The 25,518-nt window shown below is 41.1% G+C and overlaps 1 protein-coding gene across 14 annotated transcripts in view; it reads right to left on the bottom strand.

Annotated features, from left to right (window-relative positions):
• Positions 1-25,518, bottom strand: part of LOC136851844 (nitric oxide-associated protein 1) — a 447,511-nt gene that overhangs the window by 237,098 nt on the left and 184,895 nt on the right. The window lies entirely within an intron of this gene.

Here is a 25,518-nt window from a genome sequence, read left to right as displayed (position 1 = left end):
TTTAACTCGACCAAAATGGTCGAAAAACGCAATTGTAAGCTAAAACTCTTACATTCTAGTAATATTCAATCATTTACCTTCATTTTGCAACAAACTGGAAGTCTCTAGCACAATATTTCGATTTATGGTGAATTTTTGAATAAAACTTTTTCCTTATGTCCGTGCGGTAACTCGGCCGAAAATTTCAGAAATTCTTTCGTCATTTTGTTGTAATTTTTGCACTGTTTTATATTAGCCGTTACGTAAAGTTTTATATATGAAAATGTGCGCAATTTCATGTAAAATACAACAAAATACAACCCATGGTTGTAGCTTTTATCAGTTTGGAAATATTTTCATATAAATCTCGATAACTGCCAAAAAATTTCAACCTTCGTCAACTTTGACTCACCAAAATGGTCAAAAAACGCAATTGTAAGCTAAAACTCTTACATTCTAGTAATATTCAATCATTTACCTTCATTTTGCAACAAATTGGAAGTCTCTAGCACAATACTTCAATTTATGATGACTTTTTGAAAAAACTTTTTCCTTATGTCCGCGCCAGAAATTCTTTTCAATCACGTTGTCGTAATGTTTGCACCGTTTTATATTAGTCGTTACATAAAGTTTTATATATGGAAATGTGCGCAATTTCATGTAAAATACAACAGAAAATAACTCATGGTTTTAGCTTTATCAGTTTTGAAATATTTTCATATAAATCACGATAACTGCCACAATTTCAACCTTCGGTCAACTTTAACTCGACCAAAATGGTAAAAACGCAATTATAAGCTAAAACTCTTACATTCTAGTAATATTCAATCATGTACCTTCATTTTGCAACAAACTGGAAGTCTCTAGCACAATATTTCGATTTATGGTGAATTTCTGAAAAAAAAAAAAAAAAAACTTTTTCCTTACGCTCTGCGCTATGTAACTCGGCCAACATCTCAGAAATTCTTTCGTCGCATTGTCGTAATGTTTGCATCGTTTACTTTAGTCGTTACATAAACTTTTATATATGAAAATGTGCGCAATTTCATGTAGAATACAACAGAAAATAATTCATGGTTGTAGCTTTTATCACTTTTGAAATATTTTCACATAAATCACGATAACTGCCAAAATTTCAACCTTCAGTCAACTTTAACTCGACCGAAATGGTCGAAAAACGCAATTGTAAGCTAAAACTCTTACATTCTAGTAATATTCAATCATTTACCTTTATTCTGCAATAAATTGGAAGTCTCTAGCACAATATTTCGATTTATGGTGAATTTTGAAAAAACATTTTCCTTATGTCCGCTGGTAACTCTGCGAACATCTCGAAATTCTTTCGTCACGTTGTCGTAATGTTTGCACCGTTTTATATTAGTCGTTACATAAACTTTTATAAATGAAAATGTGCGCAATTTCATGTAGAATACAACAGAAAATAACTCATGGTTGTAGCTTTTATCAGTTTTGAAATATTTTCATATAAATTACGATAAATAGAAAAAATTCGACCTTCAGTCAACTTTAACTCGACCGAAATGGTTGAAAACTGCAATTGTAAGCTAAAACACTTACAGTCTAGTAATATTCAATCAATTACCTTCATTTTTCAACAAACAGGAAGTCTCTAGCACAATATTTCAATTTATGGTGAATTTTTGAAAAAAACATTTTTTTACGTCCGCACGTTACGGATTCATGCATCACATTGTGATAATATTTTCTCTGTGTTGCTTTGATCGTTTTACAATTTGTTATATACCAAAATCATTGCAATTTAGTGTACAATACAAAGAAAAAAAATAATCCGTTAGCTTTAACCGTTTTGCTCACAGCGCAATTTGTATAAAATTATATATGAAAATTTTTTTTTGCGCTGTCATATATTTCAATATTTATATGTGATAATGATATTTTTTTCATTTCTGATGGTTGCATACTAAACTTCAGGCAATGACAAAAAAAGGAGCCAAAAATGAACTCTTAATCTTAAAAACTAAGTGTGCAGTGATTTTTGGAAAAAAACTTTTTTTCCGCTTCGGCGCTAACTCCCGAACACCGCCGGCATACGGGAGACGTTTTTGTAAATAGAGGCTCGGCGTTTAAGGGTTAATCTCATATATTTACCTGCTGTTTTGCCTCCACTATGCATAGGAAGTTCTACTGCAAACCAGCATACTGTACCTGACAAAATTGTAATGTTTCCTCATGTAAATGACAATTAAATGAAAGAATTTAACATAACCTCTCAAATATGATTTGAGCTTGCATCTTCCATGTTGGAAGCACAAACATTACTAGCAGCTATAGAGCAGAAAACTTATTTTTCCCATTAGGAAGTGTGTGGCACTTACATGCCTATCTTCTGTTTTACCTCAAGTATATTTCCACATAAAGCTTGCTTGCACATCAGCATTAATATCATAATCCTTTTTTTGTGTATGTACAGTATACTGCAACTGAAAATTAAATAACAGACTGAACTTCAGTCCTCCAGTGGCTCTTAAACTTATGTCTTGAGAGTTACAATCAAAAGCTTTCCTGACACTAATACACACAAAAAAATACTTTTTTACCTATTCAGAAGTCAAGTACCTTTTGTATGCCCACCCACTTTTTTGCATCAAGCTTCCTTCCACAGGAAGTTCTCACACATTAGGACTGATGACATTACAGTCACTTTTACACTTGAGATATATATATATATATATATATATATATATATATATATATATATATATATATATATATATATATATATATATATATATATATATATATATATATATATATATATATAATATATATATTATATATATATATATATATATATATATATATATATATATATATATATATATATATATATATATATATATATATATATATATAATATATATATATATATATATATATATATATATATATATATATATATATATATATATATATATATATATTGTAACTGACAAATAAACTGGAGACTGAACTTCCACTTTCAAGCAAGATTTAAGCTTTCGACTAGTTTGGAAGTCAATACTACCATTATATGCCTACATGATACTCTGCCTCAGTATACTTCCATGTCAGTGGTGATGACATTAACAATAACTTTTTCATGTGATACAGGTGCTCTAAGTTGAGTTGAAAATGCATTTTAGTACACCTAATTTACTGACCATCACTGCCTAACCTTACAAATATGCTTAGAACATCTACATTAACCTACATTTGGGAAAAATCATCAAAAAGCCTATTTTAGAATAAAGTATTGAAAACATAATATAATTTATTAAATGACATAATTCTTTAATTTTGTACTTTTCATAGTTAAACATACCAGATCTTTTTATGTAGGAGTATCCTTCAGCATGAGCTGAAGACAGCTGCTGAATTTGGTAAAAACGTAGTTAACAGGTGGTTAACTACCTAAGAACTCAAACAAGATACTTTGTATGGATGGAGCTGGCTACCTACACAACTTGAGCACTCGCCACAGGTACCAAGGTGTCAATGACTTGTTATCATTGTTTCTCAGGTAGAATTAAGGTTAGATTGCCTGACATTTCCAGACACCTGCCATCATTACCTAAAACACAGAAAAGTTTCTCCAAAAGACCAGGGACAGTCCCATGACCTGGCTCTGTGGGGTCTCATGTGGACAAAAAAACTACATCCAGACTAGAGGAGTCATAAACCTGTTTGATTATGTCATGAAACTAGAAAGAAACAGTATTACTGGATACCTTATTGTGCTTTCCAGTACCAACTAAAAGCCTCCAGCACTGCCCCCAGAAGATTACAGTGAACCCCCCGTATTTGCGGGGGATGCGTCCCACATCCCCGCAAATAGGTCAAATCCACGAATGCTTACAACGCCCCTCTAAAAATGCTTATACCTGTCTACCATGAAAGGTCAAACACCAAAGTATGCCTAAAAATACCAGCCTACATCAAATATACATTAAACTATTACCTTATTACTGTATTAATCTTTGAAATGATACTATTAATATAATTTCCAAGCCATCTTAAACATTTTATCATTACATTTATGCGTACGTACTGTATGGCTTACAGCTGTAGGTGAAAATAATCCAGTCCCCCCTACGTATTCAGTACACATTTTCTTTCATACAGTTATAAGCTGTCCCGTTTTCTTTTCAGGGGAACCATTGGTATTTACGTATACAGTATGAAATTCATGAAAAGAGAGAGACAAAAATTAAAAAAACCTATGCACATTTTAAAAAATTTAATACTACATATATTTGTACCTGTCTACCATGAAAGGTCAACACCAAAGTACTGTATGCCTAAAAATACCAGCCTACATCAAATATACATTAAACTATTACCTTATTACTGTATTAATAATCTTTGAAATGATACTATTAATATAATTTCCAAGTCATCTTAAACATTTTATCGTTACATTTATACATATGTACTGTATGGCTTACAGCTGTAGGTGAAAATAATCCAGTCCCCCCTACGTATTCAGCTACGCACATTATCTTTCACACAGTTACAAGCCATCCTGTTTTCTTTTCAGGGGGAACATTGGTATTTCACAAAAAGAGGGAGACAAAAAATGTTAAAAAAATTTATGCACATTTTAAAAAATTTCATACTGCTGTACTTATATATTAAGATTACTACATACGTAAATCACATGGGTACTCACTAGCGATGAATGTTGATTAAAGATGATGATGATGAATTAGCTGTGCAGTGTGATGAATGACGATGAAGATATGACTGCGCAGCAAAGCAGAGGAGTTACAACTCATCTGAGAGTGCCTCTTCACCTTCAGGAGGCACTTCAGGAGGCACTTCTTCAGTTGCTTTGGGAGGCACGACTTCAGGCGGTTGGGGAGGCACTTCTTCAGGCGATTCGAGAGGCACTACTTCAGGCAATTGGGGAGGCACTTCTTCAGGCGATTCGAGAAGCACTACTTCAGCCTTCTTCGTCCGTTTGATGAACATGGTGATAGGCAGCTGCTGTCGCTGCTTTTTCATGGTGGTGAGGGTTTGATTATAGGGCTCCCATGCTGAATCAGGGATGTTTGAAAACTTTAAGGAGCATTCCATAAAAGGATCCCATGTTGAAACATACTCCTGCATATCCTGAATCATTCTCTTCATGTGGGACAGACGTTCCAAAGTCAGGCCGCTCTCCTCTTCCTCCTGCTCCTCCCCTGAACCTGGCGTATCTTCTTCCTCACTGGCAGACTTCGTCAGCTCTTCCAAATCCTGGTCCGTCAGGGGGTCAGAGTGAGCATCAATAAGGGTGCCAATTTCATCCTCGGTGATGTCCTCGAAGCCTTCCCAACCTAGAATCCTCGCCAACTGGACAGCCTTATTAATGGTCGAATGTTGAATTTCTTCAGGAGAGAAGCCCTGTAATCATGAACACACTCCGCCACAACTTGTTCCAGCATGCGTTCAGGGTCTCCTTCTTCATGTCATTCAGTGATCGGCTGATGATGCTCATACATCTGGCAATCGTGAATTTACGCCAATATTCTTTTTGCGTGAAATTCACTGTCACTGTCCATTGCAGTTACAAGGTGCTGGAGGGAGTTCCTGGTATAGAGTGCCTTGAAGGCACGGATCATGCCCTGGTCCATAGGCTGGAGAAGAGAGGTGGTGTTGGGAGGGAGGAACTCAAGCTGGACTCCCTTGTAAGAAAGATCGAGAGGGTGGCCACCAGCGTTATCCATAGTCAGCAACACCTTGAACTCCATGGCCAAGTCGTTCAGGTATTGCCTAACTTGAGGGATGAAGCTCTGATGGAACCAGTACTCTGTGAGGACTTTGGTGATCCAGGCCTTAGGGTTATGCATCCAGAACACAGGAAGCAATGCCTTGTTCTTATTCTTGAGGGCCCTGGGTTTGCAGACTTGTAAATGAGGCCTGGTTTAAGCATGAAACCAGCTGCATTCCCACACATGATGAGGGTAACCCTATCCTTCTGGGCCTTGAATCCGGAGGCTTTAGCTTCATCCTTCATAAGGTATGTCCGAGAAGGCATCTTCTTCCAGAACAGGCCAGTCTCGTCCATATTGAACACCTGTTCTGGATGGTAGCCCTTCTCCTCGATTATCTTCTTGAAGGCTGCTTCAGTGTCTGCAGATGCCGATTCCCATGCAGAGTAACAGACTTTAGGTGGAACCGCTTTTGAAATCGGTGAAACCACCCCTTGCTGGCCTGGAAACCTTGAGGCACTGATGATGGTCCTGCTTGGGGTCTTCCCTCTTCTTCTTCTGCTGGTTCATCAAAGCCTAAAAATTCTAATTCGCCTTCTTCAACGCCTTCCTCTGCCTGTACTACGTCGTCGCCTTCCTTAGCAGTTGATAACTGTTGGTAGAGTTGTCGTGCTTTCTCCCGAATGATGTTGGAGTCGAGGGGCACGTTTTTCTTCCGGCAGTCCTTTATCCAGATTGCCAGAGCAGATTCCATTTTCACGATTGTTTTATCCCGCACTGTTGCAACTGTCTTTGCACTACCGAAGTAGCTCATACTCACAGACTTGCGTATCTCCGCCTCTTTCTTCTTGATATATCTCACTGTGCTCTCATTAACACTGAAATGGCGGCCAACCGTGGCAAAACTTTTGCCCTCCTTTAACATGTCAAGAAGTTTCACCTTCTCCTCGAGTTTCATAACCGTCTTCTTTCTTTTAGACTCTTTGCCAGAAGGCTTTGAAGGAGCAGGGCATTTTTTAGGAGGCATTTTAGGGCCGAATACCACTGATGCACAAAGGTAAAAAATCAAAACGGACAGAAGTACTGTTTCACAAGGTAAGATGCTGCGAACTTATACACACAATCTGAGGAGGATGCCGTGGTGCGGTCTCCCAGAATTCCGTGTTCGCGAGTTGGTTGTGAATGTTCAGCTAATCAGCGCCAAGGAAAATGAATGGTGCTTCTGGATTGGCTGCTTTGCAGATGACAGCCAATAGTGTGTCGAGTATCACTGGTCCTGGGTACACAGCGTCCAGCATCGTGATTTCTTTGTATTTGCAGAGAGGTGGCTTGGGTGAAGCACTTTTAAGAAAAATGATTATATATTATTGAAATTTTGCTATGTTTACGTTAATATATTACAGTACTGTAACATTTGAAAATTAGTAAATAATTTTTAACTTACAAAATGTACTTACAGTAGTCATTAATATATACTTTACATACATGAAAATGCTACGTACCGCAGATGTAAACATACGTACCCTGCAGTATTCCTGTTGTCTTACGTATTTTAGATATGCTCTACTTACTACTCGTAGTACTGTACTGTACTATGTATCATCCTAAAACACTTTTTGTACGTAATACTTAAAAATCATCTTACAACAAAACATTTTTATAAAATGTACGTACTGTATGCGCAGAAGATGAGTGTTAGTATATGTACGCGCAACCAGTAGTACCATGCGTATACCGTAGCGGAAAATTATCGGCAAATTACCCAATATAACCCGTTTTATTGCTATCTCACGTTTGTGCGTTTTGCGTGTACAGTATTACGGCCTAAAAATATTTTTTGAAATCGTGCATTAAGATGTCCTCTGAATGCTCTGCTTCTTCTAAGGCCTCTGGCCAATAGCCTACAATTACTGTAATGACTGATGAGAAGAAAGTACTGTAGACATGATTGTTTTGTTAAGAGAGGGCAAAAGTCATGGAGAAGTAGCAGCCCATTACAGCATGACATTAATTGCGTCGCCTGCATTGTGCATGAACAATGTAAAATACTCATGCAGCCCTACTGTACCACCTTCGTTGCCATGTTCAAATACCTTAACATGACAGCGCCTCCCGTCATTCATTGTACTGCACAACTAATTCATCATCATCATCATCTACAGCATACTGAAATCAACATTCATCACCAGTTACTACCCATATGATTTAGCTTTACTGTATTAGTTATTATTATTATGGTACCCAGTGTAGTATTACATAATATTATTATTTAATTTCTATTACTATTACATGTACAGTACTGTAGTACAGTATTATTATTGATTTACATGATTATTTAATGTTATTATACAATAAATATGAAAATACAGAATACTATTGCTATACAAAAAAGACAAAAAAAAATCTGCAACTGCGAATATGGAGTTTCCCGCGAATATTTTTATAGATATGTTCCATGGAAAAACCCGCGAATGCGTGATTTTCCAGCAAAATTTTTTTAGATAGGTTCCATAGAAAAACCCGCGAATGGGTGAGTCTGCAAACCTTGAGAATGCGAATACGGGGGGTTTACTGTAGTTGTTTTTAAATAGTAACTAATGTCTTCCACTGGGCACAAAAAAACTCTTTCCTAAGTCACTACCAACAAAGTCTCAACTGAAGATGATCAAAAAGTCTATCTCCAATCAGGGACTAATGGGTTATGAGATTTTGCCACAAACTCAGGGACTTTGTAAAGGCACAGACTCCCATCCCTCTGAGTACTGGATTAGACAGAATAACCCATGTATCACGGTATAAATCATGTCATTGTGTGTAATTTCGATACATTTTGTAAAGCTAGCAATAAGATGGTCTTGACTATGAGATTTCAGTCAAAGACTTTTCCCAACAGCTTGTAAGGAGACAAGGTTAGGCAGCAGCAAATGTGTCACATCTTACTCAGGACAAACCTCCAAATGAGAACAATACTCATCAAAGTTTCTCATGGGCGTAGACAACTTGACAGATGCAATTTCATGTAGAATACAATAAAAATAACTCATGGTTGTAGCTTTTATCAATTTTGACATAAAATTCATTTTAAATCATAAATTGCAATAAGCCAAAATGAGCATGACCAACCTTTCTTATCTAAATAAGTCGACTTTGACTGACACTTTGTTAAATGGTTGAAAATGCAATTGTTTATAAGCTAAAACTCTTACATTCTAGTAATATTCAATCATTTACCCACATTTTGCAACAAATTGGAAGTCTTTAGCACAATATTTCGATTTATGGTGAATTTTTTAAAAAACTTTTTCCCTACGTCCGCGCTTAACTCTGCTGAAAAATCTTGTAAGAGCCTGACGCCAGGCTCTTCCAAACACGTGTGTTTGTCAGTCCATCGGAGGGACAAGACAACAAGACAAGACAACAAGAGCATCTCGTTTTCTTTCTCTAAAGGAACGCGATTTCCACCATACAATATTTCCGTCTGTTTCTCCCTAACCATTGTTGTCTTGATGTATGTACAATCACCACTACTTGCATTGCCATGCAAGCATCCTAATCATGTACTCATAATGTTCCAACGAATCTTCTGTATCAAACTGTGTGTATGTTTCTGTTTGTGAAGACACCAAACGTCTGGCCACTCCGAATGACGACGAACACACGAACACACACTTGGAAGAGATTGCGTCAGGCTCTTACAATCTCAGAAATTCTTTAGTCACTGTCGTAATTTTTGCACAGTTTTCAATTAGCCGTTACATAAAGTTTTATATATGAAAATGTGCGAAATTTCATGTAAAATACAACAAAAAATAACTCATTTTTGTAGCTTTTATTAGTTTTAACATATTTTCATATAAATCACGACAAGTGCCAAAATTTCAACCTTCGGTCAACTTTGACTCGACCGAAATGGTCAAAAAACGCAATTGTAAGCTAAAACTCTTACATTCTAGTAACATTCAACCTTAATTTTGCAACAAACGGGAAGTCTCTAGCACAATATTTCGATTTATGGTGAATTTTTTAAAAAACTTTTTCCTTACCTCCGCACACACTAACTCGGCTGAAAATCTCAGAATTTCTTTAGTCACCTTGTAATTTTCGCACCATTTTCTATTAGGCATTACATAAAGTGTTATACATGAAAATGTGTGCAATTTCATGTAGAATACAACAAAAAATAACTCATGGTTGTAGCTTTTATCAGTTTTGAAGTATTTTCATATAAATCATGATAAGTGCCAAAATTTAAACCTACGGTCAACTTTGACTCTACCAAAATAGTCGAAAAATCCAATTGTAAGCTAAAACTCTTACATTCTAGTAATATTCAATCATTTACCTTCATTTTGCAACAAACGGGAAGTCTCTGGCACAATATTTCGATTTATTGTGAATTTTTTTAAAAACCTTTTTCCTTACGTCCGCGCACGCTAACTCTGCTGAAAATCTCAGAAATTCTTTAGTCACCTTATCGTAATTTTCGCACCGTTTTCTATTAGGCGTTACATAAAGTGTTATACATGAAAATGTGCGCCATTTCATGTAGAATACAAGAAAAAATAACTCATGGTTGTAGCTTTTATCAGTTTTGAAATATTTTCATATAAATCACGATAAATAGAAAAAATTCGACCTTCGGTCAACTTTAACTCGACCGAAATGGTCGAAAACTGCAATTGTAAGCTAAAACACTTGCAGTCTAGTAATATTCAATCAATTACCTTCATTTTTGCAACAAACGGGAAGTCTCTAGCACAATATTTCGATTTATGGTGAATTTTTGAAGAAAACTTTTTTTACGTCCAAATTAATTCATGCATCATTTTGTGATAATATTTTCTCTGTGTTGCTTTGATCGTTTTACAATTTGTTATATACCAAAATCATCGCAATTTAGTATACAATACAACGGAAATATAATAACTCATTAGCTTTAACCGTTTTGCTCACTGCGCGATTTGTACACAATTATATATGAAATTTTTTTGTGCTGTCATATATTTCAATATTTATATATGATAATGATATTTTTTTCATTTCCGATGGTTGCATACTAAACTCCAGACAATGACAAAAAAATTAGCCAAAAATTAACTCTTAATCTTAAAAACCAAGCGTGCTGTGATTTTTTTAAAAAAACTTTTTTTCCGCTTCGGCGCTAACTCCCGAACGCTGCCGGCATACGGCAGACACTTTTGTAATAGAGGCTCGGCATTTAAGGGTTAAGTGTTTAATGTACATGCAACCTTTCCATGGGTGCTCAAATCAGTGGTTTCTTTTTTTTCTAAATTTCATAAAATTTCTTATGTTTGTTAAACCATCTTTGGTTATGTTTTGTTATTACTGCACAATTCAACAAAACAATCATTACATCCATGTGTGTTATTATGTATATTTCTTGTTTCATCGTTTCTTGTTGTACAAATTATTGTGATGGAGTAATCTTTTCTCCCTTGACATAATCACTCTTATCTATGGTATGGTTCTCTTTCAGTGTTTTGGATATCTGCTTCCATAGGTTTTACTATTATTTTAGGATATAAAGGTATATTCTTAGTTTATTTTTGTTTCTGTTCTTCCTTCATATCCTTTGTCTTTGGTTTAACCAATGTTTCTCTACTAATAATTGGTTTCTTTGTTTTGGGTGGTGTTCTCTCCAAAGGTCTTTTCTGAGTTCAGTCCCGTGTCAGCCGGTGAAATTCCATTACAGCACGAATTTCTAGGTATAATATGCTAGATATACCAGAGAAAAAGAGCTTTCAGAAAGCTGGGGTTACTACCCCAGTCGAGCGTCTTCTCCAAGGAAGACGCGGTATAACGAAGGGTGAGTGAAAGATCACTACCACGGAGACTTACTCGAAAGATCTCTCCCTATCAAAACCCCGAATAGAGCGGTGACCCGTTACAGCCCCTACAGCCAATACCCGCCAGGACGGCGACACCAGCGCCACCTACCTCATTCCATTTTCTAGCACGTGATAACTATCTTTTGATTTTGTGTGCTCGTGCCTTTTTGTGGAATTTTTCCATCTTTCAACATGTCATCGAGCAGCTTTACTATCTCCAAGTTAAGTACCATCTTTTGTGGGGTTTTTCGTTCTATAATTTGGCTGTTTTGGTCTCATTATATATAAATATTGAGATCTTATTATGACGCCACAAGCGCCCCCACCAGCCATGTCGACCGCGAGGCGGCCCCATCAGTTCTTTGGGGTTGTCTCCTTGTCGTTATAGATGATATATATTTTTGCCCCATGGTTCTCCTCCTGGCGGGTTTCCTCGTGGCACCCCCACTTTGAAATTTACATAATTTTTGGCCTACCGCCCTTTGAGGTGATGCCCCGCCCAGGTCCCCTCCAGGTTGGGTTCCCTTTATTTTAGTCTGTATTAGGCCAATTATTATTTTATTCTTGGCGATAGTGCTCTTTGGTTCTTTTATTTTACATAGTTTTACCTCCTTGGCAGCGGCAGCCTTAGATCTAACCGCTTGCCCTAGGTAGGCTACGCACCCTATTGAGCACATTTTTATTTCAATGTTTTTGTGTGATGGTTTTTAGTGGAGTAGGTTATTGCTTCCATCCCCTTGCCCTCGGCATGGAGGTCCATCAGGTTGAGGGAGTTTTGGTTGCTGTTTCCTCCGGGGTCGTTTTTTGGTGGGCAGAGTGAGCCCCTTAGTTCTCTTCCTTCCTTTGGGGGAATAGAGTTCTTTGGATGTGTCTCCTCTAGGCTATTTGCCTTCTTGCCCCCTCTTCTCGTTCCTGGTTGGTTCTCGGCACAAAATTTCTCTCCTTGTTTGTTCCTCCTCCCCTCCGCACTCCTTCCTTTTTCCTAGCCTATACTAGGTTAGGTCCCTATTAGGCTGTGCCTAGGCAGGAGTCGGGCATCGAGGCTTGGTCGCTTCCCTTCCTTAGTAGTAGGCCACCCTCCTAATCACAGTTCCCAAAGACTCAGTTCATTCTTGGAGTGGTGTAGTGCAGTTGAGCCGGGTTATATGTTTCTCCGTCTCCTGTTCCTTTCTTCGTAGCCTACCATTCTCCCCTACTCCACCCACCCCCCCCCACCCTTCCAGCTTTGCTCTACTCAAGGGTGACGCTAGATGGCGTTTTCTCCGAGTTCAGGGACTTCTCCATTTGGTGAGAGGGATTCGCTCCTCCCATACAGTCCCTAGCATCGCTGTGTTGGTGTTGGTGGTTTGCTTCACTGTAGAGCTCGAACGTGTTCGAACACTCTATCCCGCACTCCTCCTCCCCATCGGGCTACTCGGCTTGGGTTATTATATTTGCCCGGTTTATGTTATGAATATACGAGCATCTTGCCCACCTTGTTTCTCTGGCGGGGAAGTAAGTGCAGAGGGATTTATTTATTTATATAAGGGGAGCGGATCCCTCCGGTCTCCGGAGCATTTACTCTTTATACCGTCATTAGTTTAATGTTATTATTCATGATATACGTATTTAAACATAAATATATGTGTTATCTTCGAGTACTCTCCTTAGTTTTATACGTGAGTCCGGTCCTACGCCTGGGGTTCCGCCGTTAATTTTACAGGCAACCCCTATGGTTGGTTCCTGTTGTCTCATTCCTTTCATTCCCGGAGTATTCCGGGTCTGAAGTCTTGCCTTCCACTCTGTGTATTTTAGAGCTTATTGGCCTAGTTTATGATAAGGTATTTCTTCTCCACCGGAGTATTCCGGTTGCAGTTGAAATTTCCCGGCCTTGCCAGCTTTAGATTGCTTAGAGTGGTAGGTTCATGTTCGTTTTCCACTTACAGACTGTTCGCTGTGAGGAGCCGGGTGTACCGCGTCACTGCAACAACCTTACGGTCACGTGGTGTGCCGGACCCACGCTGGTTGTGCGGTCCGCCTCGACGATCTGGTAGTCTGGCACCCGATGGTTGTGAGGTTTGCTTTGCTCTTGTGCGCAACCATCCAGGATGAGTCGGTAAGTGACAACCTTCCTCCGCTTTATGCTCCTCATTTTGAATTTTGTTTATGTGGTTTCCGGACTGTTTTTTTCGCCCTTAGCTAATTGCTGGCTTTCTTTCAGGCGGATGAGTCCTCCAAGAAGTCGGCCTTGGAATCTCTCCGGCCTGGGTGGCTGGGTTTGGTAGGAATGTTCCGTCGGGGAAGCCCTACGCCCTCGACGCCAGGTTGAGGGACCTGCTCTACCCCGGCGCACGAGTGGCGGCGCGCAGTGCCAGAAGATCTTGCCACCCCATCATCCAGCAGATCCGGGATGCGACCCAGCCACCCCAAGTGGATATCCTCTGTACCGAGGTTTCAGAGGACGTCGCCGCCTTGAACTTAGACCTTGAACCCATGGCTACTGAACAGGACCAGGGGTAAGTAGCGAGGTAGGTGAGGTTGTTGGGGCGGGCCCCTTTGTTTGACTCCCAGCTTCTTCTGTTTCTTCATTTTCAGGTTTTGGGAAGTCTTCCTCCTTGGGTGATAGGGCTCCATCAGCTATCCCCAAGTTGAAGTTGAAGACTTCATGGAAGGCAAAGGGCTATAAGTCCTCGTCCTCCAAGAAAGCATCGCCCTTCCCCGTCGAAGGCTAAGGTCTCAGCACCTGTAGCCTCCGGGAGCAAGTCTGGTTCCTCCGGCAAAGGCGCGAGTAAGAGGGCAGCAAAACCAAGCCCTCCTCACCAACCTGCCTTTGACGCGGAGACCTTTGCGAACCAGATGTTTCAAAGGTTCTCTGAGGATATCAACAATAAATTCAATCAGATATCAGAAAAGTTTGCCACTTATGATAATAAGATATCCGAAAAGTTTGCCACTTATGACAACATGCTGGCGGGAATGGCTAATCCACCCCCAGCCGAACCCCAGTATGTCATTCCCGACACGCGGACCTCCCGCCTTTTGATCTTGGTAACCCTTGGCGTTTTCGCTCTCCAGGCCATCCAACACGATGGCAAACTAACTATTGAGGGTCTTGGCACGAGACGGTTGGAGGAGTTGGAGTTCTTCCCCGCCGATCTTTTGCCCCCCGTATCCAGGCTTCGTAAGGTTGACAGAGGAAGCATGGATACGTTCTGATAAGGTTCCCAGGAGACTGTCATCATCCCTAGGGACCAAGCTCAGTCGCCTCTCCTGCGCACTCTGACGGAGTGGCAGGCAGACAACACAAAGTTGACTCCTTTCAAGGGCAACTTTACTATGTTTGCCCTGGGAGACAACTTACCAACTCCCTGTTTGAACAAAGTCGCCTCTGGCTACGGCCCGAGCGCGTGCTTTGATGGTAATCCGTTACCACAGCTGAGAGAAACAGACCCCACTTCCCTGGTGTTCCCGGAAGTGATGAGTTCTGGATGGATGCTCCGTCCACCTTCACGGTCGGGAAGTTGGACCCCTCTGTGCTTCCTCACAGTTTAGTGAGGAACTCCCCAAGCTGCCGGAATCTTTGTTAAAGGCGGAGTTTGATGCCCGGACTAAGCTAGCCCGGTCCCTGAACTCCGTCTGCCTCACGGAAGCCACTGCCGTCTCCTGCGCGGACGAGCCTTTTTTCCAGGTCTTAGCTAAGTCCCTGTTAGCTGGCTTTCAGTCTGACCTGTTTGAGTTCATCATGGCCAGGCTGGAATGCAGAAAGTTTATCTTCGCAAATGCTACTATCCGTCACGAGCCTAACAAGCTCGTAAAGAGCTCGATCTGGGGACCTAACCTCTTCCCAGAAGAAGAGGTTACGAACGTCATGACTGAGGCTACAAGGGCCAACCAGAGTCTGCGCTCTCGCTGGGGCATCTCCACCTATAAGCGCAAGACCCCAGAATCTGGCGGCCCCCAGACGAGAGGAGGTAAACGTTTTAGGAGACATAAGAGGCCCCACCAGCAGACGGTAGTTCAAGCCGTCCCAGTCTCGGCAGTGGCACAGCCCTCCACCTCAAAAGCTCACCCCCAACAATATGTGCTGGTCCAACCAGCTCATTCCCTTGCTGCGCCCTCGTATGTTACTTCACCAGCATACAACCCCACCTATGAGGGCCGTGGTTTTTTCACGGCCTTAACAGAATCGCAAGGGGGAAGAGGCAGGGCCCTCACAGAGGAAAGGCGAACACCACCCCAAGAGGAAAACCTGGACGTGGTAGAGGGAACAAACCCGCTCCCTCCCACTGAGAAAACACAGGTAGGTGGTCGCCTGTATTGGTTCAGGGACCAATGGACCTTCAGCCCTTGGGCACACAGTATTGTGTCCAAAGGTCTGGGTTGGAGCTGGATCAAGGAACCTCCTCCTCCGAACAGGTTTTACCAGCCACCCTCATCAATCCTACGGGATTATGTGGCAGAATTGCTCAACAAACGAGCAATAAAGAAAGTAAGGCACCTAAAATTTCAAGGCAGGTTATTCACAGTTCCCAAAAAAGACTCAGATCAGCAAAGAGTGATCCTGGATCTGTCGCGTCTAAATCTCTACATAAAATGCGACAAATTTCGCATGCTTACAATAGCTCAGGTACGGACTCTACTTCCGCGTGGAGCCGTCACCACCTCCATCGATCTTTCAGACGCTTATTATCACGTCCCGGTTGCGCGGAACTTCTCTCAGTTCCTCGGTTTCAGACTCGGGAATCAAGCCTACTCGTTCAAGGTCATGCCCTTCGGCCTAAACATTGCGCCCAGGGTATTCACCAAGCTGGCGGACACGGTAGTTCAACAACTCCGGTCCCGAGGGATATCCCTAGCAGCGTACCTGGACGATTGGATAATTTGGGCACCAACAGTTCTGGAGTGTCAGAAGGCTACGACCATAGTCATCAACTTCCTGGAATCGTTAGGTTTTCAACTGAACAGAGAAAAGTCCCGCCTGACTCCGGAGTCCCGGTTTCAGTGGCTGGGCCTCCAGTGGGATCTGTCTGCTCACACGTTATCTCTCCCGCCTCCCAAGAGGAAGGAGATAGCATCTATCACCAGAAAATTTCTCAAAAATCAATCGGCATCCCGCCGATCCCAAGAAAGGGTCCTTGGGTCCCTTCAATTTGCCTCAGTGACAGACCTGCTCTTAAAAGCGAAACTAAAAGACATAAACAGAGTGTGGAGGAGTCGAGCCAATGTCAAGCTCAGAGACAAGGTCTCCTCCATCCCTCGAATCTTGAAAACAAGACTGGCCTTGGACCTCAGTCAAGGGCCTCTCAAGTCAGTTCCGCTTCAATTTCCCCCTCCGCACTAGTTGTCCACACAGACGCTTCCCTAAGCGGCTGGGGGATATTCCCAAAACAAAAGTACAGGGAACGTGGTCCACAATGTTTCAGCAGTTCCATATAAACACCCTGGAAGCTATGGCGGTCTTTCTAACTTTAAAGAAAATCCGCCCCAACCGGATTCATATCAGGCTGGTATTGGACAGCGCAGTGGTAGTTCATTGCATCAACAGGGGCGGCTCCAAATCAGGTCGAGTAAACCAAGTAATGGTTGCTATCTTCTCCTGGCGAACATGCACGGCTGGCACCTGTCAGCCACCCACCTAGCGGGGTACGGAACGTGGTGGCGGATTCCCTGTCCAGGACTACTCCGTTGGAGACGGAGTGGTCCCTGGACGCGAATCTTTCAAATGGATTTGCCGCCAGGTTCCTGGTCTCCAAGTGGATCTGTTCGCGACGGAAAGCAACTTCAAGCTCCCCTGTTATGTGGCCCCAACCTGGACCCTCAGGCGTACGCCACGGACGCAATGACAATAGATTGGAACAATTGGGAGAAAATTTATCTGTTCCTCCAATAAATTTACTGCTGAAAGTATTACACAAACTCAGGACATTCAAAGGTCAACCAGCCCTAGTAGCCCCTATTGGCCGAAGAGCAATTGGTTCCCTCTTCTTCAGGAACTGGGATTGCAGAGTCTTCGATTCCCAAGCCCATACTGACCCAGACAGTACAAACCAAGACTGTGTCAGCTTCCTCAAGAATTCAGAATGCCCTAGTTTTATGGACTTTATAAAATTCGCAGCCCAAAAGGGGCAAACATTGACCCTGTCAACACTCTGTTTCTTGAATCAGATAAAAGAGATTCTACTCTTAGACAATATGATTCAGCAGTCAAAAAATTAGCCTCCTTCCTAAAAGCATCTGAAGCCAAAATCATGACGACTAATTTAGGAGTCTCTTTCTTTAGATCACTGTTTGAAAAAGGCCTTGCTCCGCCACTATTACCACAGCCAAGTCAGCCCTGAAGAAAGTATTTCTATACGGCTTTAAAATCGACCTTACAGATTCCTATTTTTCATCCATCCCCAGAGCATGCGCTCGTCTGAGACCAGTATCACGCCCACATTCCGCTACGTGGTTTCTCAATGACGTCCTTAAGTTAGCATCAGAGATAGATAACTTTCAATGCTCTTATCAGGATCTGTTAAGGAAGACCTTATTTCTGATTAGCTTGGCTTCAGGTGCTAGAATCTCAGAGCTGTCGGCTCTCACTAGAGGTGATAATTTTGTGAACTTCCTCCCTTCCGGAGAGGTCCTCCTTTCCCCTGATCCTAGATTCTTAGCCAAAAACGAAGACCCACAAGACAGGTGGTCTCCTTGGAAGGTGGTGCCCTTCCACAAGACCAGTCTTTATGTCCAGTTTATACACTTAAATCTTACCTTTTAAGAACTCCACAGAGTAAGTCGGGTCCTCTTTTTATCAGGGAGAAAGGTGGTACTCTATCACTGAATGGTATAAGACAACAAATTCTGTATTTTATTAAACAAGCCAACCCAGATTCAGTTCCTAAGGTTCATGATATTCGAGCAGTTGCTACCTCCATTAATTACTTTCATAATATGGATTTCTCAGAATTGACTAAATACACGGGTTGGAAATCACCTCTAGTGTTTAAACGCCACTATTTAAAAATCGCTCAAGCCCTGAAATTTTCTACCATAGCTGTGGGAAGTGTCATCTCCCCACCTTAACCAATCATATCCTTATCCTCCTTTCCCCCCCACCCGCCTGCCTCATTTACTGCTCTGCTTGTCCTCCTGGTTGATCATGCCTCACTGCCTTGCTCCTCATATTGATGTAAATTGTCTCTGTTGACTGGAAACTGTAATCTGACATGTTACGATTGTATTTTCTTGTGGGGTACTGGGCGGTTTTTATTTTGCTCCATGTATCCCAGATATATGTATGTGCACTGTATGTTTTGTTTGCCAATTGGTTGATCTCTTACGTGTTTAGCTTAAGTTTGCGTGTGTAGCTTTAAGATTGTATATGCCAATTAAGATTGTATGCACCATTGTACCTATCCAATTTTCGTGTGATATTGTGCTTTAGTAGTGTTAAGTGATTTTGGGGACCCCTTCCCCATCGTGCTGGGGACTTCCCCTACTCTTTCTGATTTTAGGTCTTTGATGTGCCTTAGGTTTAATGTTCTTCTCACATGTAAGAGATTCCCTCATTAAACTGCTTTCGTAATTTATGTTTTTTTCTTCAGATTACCCTGTTTCCTCGTAGTTTGCAGCCTTGGCATGATTCTCTGTCACTATTTCACCGGCTGACACGGGACTGAACTCAGAAAAGGGATTTTGACAAAGGAAAATCTATTTCTGAGGAAGGTCCCGTGTCACCCGTGACCCTCCCCTGACTCACCTATAGCTCCCCCCCCCTTTCTTGCACATGCCAAGTCTGGGGTTAGTGCTAGCATGGAATGAGGTAGGTGGCGCTGGTGTCGCCGTCCTGGCGGGTATTGGGTGTAGGGGCTGTAACGGCTCACCGCTCTATTCCGGGGTTTTGATAGGGAGAGATCTTTCGAGTAAGTCTCCGTGGTAGTGATCTTTCACTCACCCTTCATTATACCGACGCCTTCCTTGAGAAGACGCCGACTGGGGGTAGTAACCCCAGCTTTCCTGAAAGCTCTTTTTCTCTGGTATATCTAGCATATTATACCTAGAAATTCGTGCTGTAATGGAATTTCACCGGGTGACACGGGACCTTCCTCAGAAATAGATTTTTCCTTTGTCAAAATCCCTTTTTTTATCTTTAATTTCTGGTCCATCACAACTTTCCCCTGTTACTTCTGTAGTAGCATTCTCTTGTGCTCCTATTGGCATTAATATTTCAAATGAATTGGATAAAATATTATCCATATCAATTGTACCTGTTTCTTTATTCTTTACCATTTTAGCTTTTTTCCTGTAAAGTATTAATTTCTTCCTGAGATTTACTTTTCTGTGCTCAGTTACTTCTACCTGTATTCATTTCTGTTTCATTACTGGTTCTTGTTACTGAAGAATATGTATGTTTCTTAGACAAATCTTGAATTCCTCTCACTTTTAATTCTAATTTAGCTTCTGTTATAGACATCTCTGTTCTTTCTCGTAATATTTTCATTTCTGTACTGTATATACAATACATGCATTCTTCGGACCTTGAGTGCTGATCTTGCCTGCAGTTTACACACTTTGGGTTGCTACAATTCCATTGTGTGGCATGTTTGTCAGATCAACAGTAAGCGCATACAGGTTCATTTCGACAAATTTTCTTCGTGTGCCCATATCTACTACAATTTTGACATTGTAGTGGCTTTGGAACGTAAGGTCTCAATTCTCTATTTAGGCCCAAAACTTATTTTTTTATGTAGATCTTGACCTTCAAATTTAATTTTTGCAATTCTTAACACTTTATCATTCTGTTTACTTGGTATTATATATATCTCACAATCTTGGTCTTTGGAATATCTTATTTTAAGAGTCCAACAGCATACATTATTCTTCTTGACCGGTTCATTATTATTTTCAGGAAGTACAACAGTACCCTGAATGCTGTTCAGTGTTGTGTTTTTTACTTTCTGTAAAAGAAAACTATTGAGATGGCTATTCCGCTGTCAGGTCTTAAAACTACTGAGGCTAGAGAGCTACAAATTGGTATGTTGATCATCCACACTCCAATCACCAAACATACCAAATTGCAGTCTTCGCAACACCACCTAACAACATATACATCTCCTCATATGCAGACGATCTAACAATCATATCAATACATGCAGACAAAAACATATGCTCCACACAAGTACAGACTTACATAACACAACTTGAAAACTGGCTCACACAAAACAGATTACAGGTAGCACCAACAAAATCCACAAGTACACTACTCACTAGTCACAACAAAGAACATCAGTACAAACCTACAGCAACGCTGAACAACACCACAATTCCACACACACACGAAACAAAAATCCTAGGAGTCACATACAACACTTCAATGTCATTTGCTCCACGTCAGTAACATCATCAAGAAATGCAGACCTAGACTAAATGCACTAAGATCACTAACAGGCACAACATTTGGACAACAAAAAGAAACGCTCATCACAGTATACAAACAATACATCCGCTCCATAATAAACTACGCCAGCCCAGCCTGGCACCCTGCCATATCCAACACACAACTAAACAAACTACAAATAATACAAAACACAGCTCTGAGAATCATCCTTGGCAGTACACAATCCACACCAATAGAACACTTACACGCTGAAACCAAGATTCTCACCATCAGGCAACACTTAGACATGAGAGGTACACAATTCTTGGCATCGGTCATAAACAACACAAACAGCCCATGCTATTACCTTCATGACCACCCTCCAACACACAGGCAAATAGCGAATATGGACACAGACACTATACAGATATCTTGAATTCTATACCACCACCCACAAACAGCACACAAAACAAAAAGCACATCCATACTCACCTCACCAGACAAGCACTTAATAACCTTCCCAACAACAAAATACTCTTAACACCCCCAACCCAACATAAGAGCACAGAAAACACAGCTCTCAAGATTGGAGAGAGTACACCTGACTCGACTTCGCTGTGGTCATCACCAATCACTAAACACCTACAAACACCGCTAGACAACACCCAAACAGACATATGTCCACTCTGCCAAGTTAGTCCCCACACAATTACACATCTCTTAGTAGATTGCCCTAACTTGGCAGCCCTTAGACAACAACACAACATCCACACTACCACACAGTTATGGTCAGATCCAGTAAGCGTGGTGTCCTTCTTGCGCGGTGCAGGCTTCCTGGCATAACAGAGTCTGGGGAACCACAACAACAACAACAACAACAACCAAATTGCAGTCCTCTAGCCTAAGTAGTTAGCCATGATCATGCATCTGGCATCGCTATAGGTGCCAACAACACAGGCCACCACAGGGCCATGGCAGAAAGTTTCATGGGCTGCAGCTGAGAGTTTCATGGGCCATGGCTAAGAGTTTCATATAGCATCATGCGCTGTATAGAAAATTCTATTGCGCCAGAGAAATTTCGGCACATTTTTTACTTAATTTATTTTTACATTTACAATAGAACCTCAGATTTCATACATAATCCATTCTAGAACGTCTGACGAAGTCTGAAATGCATGAACTCCAAAATAATAATTCCCATAAGGAATAATGTAAATCCAATGAATGCATTTCAGACACCCAAAAATATTTTTAAAAACACATATTTTATAGAGTAAATACAAGCAGTCTCGAGTTGTCGGTGGGCTCAGTTATCAGTGATCCAGTTTTACGGGGCTTGTCTAGTGACAAAAATCTGAAATTTTCGGGAAAGAAAATCACTGAATTCCGCTTATCGGCGCCGATAATTGGGTATTGGCGCCGATACATAACAAACACAGGTGCCAATACCCTAAAATCTGTGAGTTTTGGCACTGACAAGCCCCAAAAATCGCATTTTTGGTTATCAGCAATTTTTGGTTATCACCACACCATCAGAACGGAACCCCCCCAATAACCGGGGACTGCCTGTATAGTTTTACATACAGAAAACAATGAGAAATAAATATAAATGACTAATGAAATGTAAAAATTAATATTTAACATCACTCTTACCTTTATGGAAGACTCTTGTTAGCATATGGAAGACGGAGAGGAGGGGAGAGGGAAGAGGAGAGGTTATTGTTTGGAAGGGGAATTCCCCCTCCAGAAGGACTTTAGGTATCAAGGATCTATCTGGGGTTACTTCTCCTATTCGTTTTTTACTGGCACTATCTTAGATTACTTCTCCTCTTCATTTTTACTGGCACTATCTTAGGTTACTTCTCCTCTTCATTTTTACTGGCACTATCTTAGGTTACTTCTCCTCTTCATTTTTACTGGCACTATCTTAGGTTACTTCTCCTCTTCATTTTTACTGGCACTAGGACCAACTTGAGAGTCACTGGACCCCTGTCACACAACAAAACTGTCCAGAAATATTTGTTTCTGGTGTCTCTTTAAGATCGGCCTAAAATGGAACACGGCATTGTCATTAAACATGTTGGAGATAAGGATTACAACATCTTTATTAGGGTGATAATTCTCCACAAAATTTTTTTCATCACTCCACTTTGCAAACATGTCCTTAATCACTGAAGTAGGCTCATTGTTCCCTCTCTCTTCCTCCTCCTCCTCCTCCTCTGATTCCTCATCTGCCATCTGTTGCTGTTCCTGCTGAAGGTCTTGCAGTTCTTCAGTGGTTACCTCTTCCCTGTGGGCATCCACTAACTCTTCCACATCCTCACCACTCACATCCAAGCCCATGGACCTCCCTAAAGACACTATAGATTCCACAACAGGTGTAGGGTTGTCAGGGTTAGCCACAAAGCCTTCAAAATCCTTCTCAAGGTAACACTGCCACAATTTTCTCCAAGCAGAGTTCGTTGTCTGGCAAGTCACTCCCTGCCAAACCTTATCTATAAAGCTCATGCAATTGAAGACACTGAAGTGATCCCTCCAAACTCTCTTAGGGCCAATTCAGTTTCCAGGGTCACTTCAAAGCACCTTTGAAACAGTGCTTTGGTGTACAGTTTCTCGAAGTTTGAAATGATCTGCTGGTCCATGGGCTGGATGAGAGGAGTGGTATTTTGGGGGTAAGAACTTCATTGTGATGAATTTAAACTCATCTTAACAATTGGTCTTCCAAGCAGGAGCAGGAGCGGAGCATTGTCCATTACCAGGAGGCACTTGGGTAGCAAATTATTTTCCAGTAGGTATTTCTTCACCATAGGGCCAAACACTTCACTGACCCACTCAATGAAAATTTGCCTTGTGACCCATGCCTTTTAGTTAGCCTTCCATATCACAGGCAATTTATTCTTCATGACAATGTTTTTCTTGAACAGTCAGGGAGTTTCAGAGTGATACACCAGTAAGGGCCTCACTTTGAAATCCCCACTGGCATTCCCACAGAACAACGGAGTCAGCCTACCCTTCATAGGCTTGTATACTGGCAGAGCACTTTCCTCCTATGTGAAGTAGGTCATCTTTGGCATTTCTTTTTTTCAAAAGAGGCCTGTTTCGTCACAACTGAAGACTTGTTAGGGGAGGAATTCTTGAATTCCTCAACAAATTCTTCAGGGGTGTTTGTCAGAACTCACAGCCTCCCCATGCCTTATGACAATATGTATGCCAATTTGCTTTTTGAATTTTTCGAACCAGCCTCTGCTGGCCTTAAATTCACTAACAGCAGCACTTGTTGCAGGCATTTTCTAAGTCAGATCGGCATGCAAAATCCTTGCCTTTTCACAAATTAGTGCCTCCGACGCACTATCTCCCACTAACTGTTTTACACTGATCCATAACAACAACAACAACTTCTCAACATCTTCAACTAGTTTCGATCTCTGTTTTGTTAATGAAGTTAACCCTTTTGCAACATCAGCTTCCTTGATTTCTTTTTTCTTCGCTAGGATGGAAATGATGGTTGATACGGACTTGCCTTATATCCTAACAAGACCAGCCACGCGTACACCACTTTCGTACTTTGCTATGAGTTCTTACATTCTATCATGTTTTTTGCCTCTTTTACCGAAGGGCTGGCACTCGGAACTTTCTTTGGCCCCAAGATGGGTCACTTAACAGTTGCACTCAATGAAAAAAGCATAAAAAACAACGAACACGTGGGGGTGATGCGGAATAATGTGAGAGATGATATTCATTCAGCAAAAAACAAAAGCAGACTCAGTCACGAGAGTGCATGGGGTGCTTTGTTTGGGCACTGGGTACGGGGTCTAGTCATGTGGTGGGCCCTGGAGGGAGGGTTTCCAAGTTTACGATCTCCAAAACTTCGACAAAGAATGTCAACAAAGTCCGAAATGTACGAAATCCAGGGAGCACAAAATTCGAGGTTTGACTGTACATTACCAATACTTTTTATAGGCAAGTAGTCTTCAGACTGGATTTTTGTTGTGGGTTCTATAAGCCACATCTTTTATTTGTCTCAACAACAATTCTGTCGTTGGATGTCTTTTTAATAAGTAGTTTTCCAACTTTAGGGCTAAGATTTTTTGTTCTGTTTCCATGGTTAGAAACTTTGACCAACTTAACTCAGTTCCTCATTGGACGGGTCGATAACGTACTCGACTAGCACTCTGCTGGGCCCACGTTCAACTCTCCAACCGGCCAACGAAGAATTAGAGGAATTTATTTCTGGTGATAGAAATTCATTTCTCGCTATAATGTGGTTCGGATTCCACAATAAGCTGTAGGTCCTGCTGCTAGGTAACCAACTGGTTCTTAGCCATGTAAAATAAGTCTAGTCCTTCGGGCCAGCCCTAGGAGAGCTGTTAATCAGCTCAGTGGTCTGGTTAAACTAAGGTATACTTAAATTTTTTCTCCACTCCCAACAAGGGAGTCAAAAGTGAGTCAAGGTTGGGTCATGGTATTTACTCTTTTTGGGTGTTTTTTATGGTATTAAAATTTTAATATCACCCTGATTTTGATTAATTGGATTATCCTGGGAACTGTCCATTTCATGCCAGAAGTTGTAGGGAGGTTCAAGTAAGTCACCATACAACAACTGTTATTTATTTCGGCCAGGATGAGGTCCCTCTCACCA

The sequence above is a fragment of the Macrobrachium rosenbergii genome, chromosome 3, assembly GCF_040412425.1.
Source record: "Macrobrachium rosenbergii isolate ZJJX-2024 chromosome 3, ASM4041242v1, whole genome shotgun sequence".
Classification (NCBI taxonomy): domain Eukaryota; kingdom Metazoa; phylum Arthropoda; class Malacostraca; order Decapoda; family Palaemonidae; genus Macrobrachium; species Macrobrachium rosenbergii.
The sequence above is the reverse complement of the archived record's forward strand: the minus strand, read 5'-3'. Positions and strand labels throughout refer to the sequence as shown.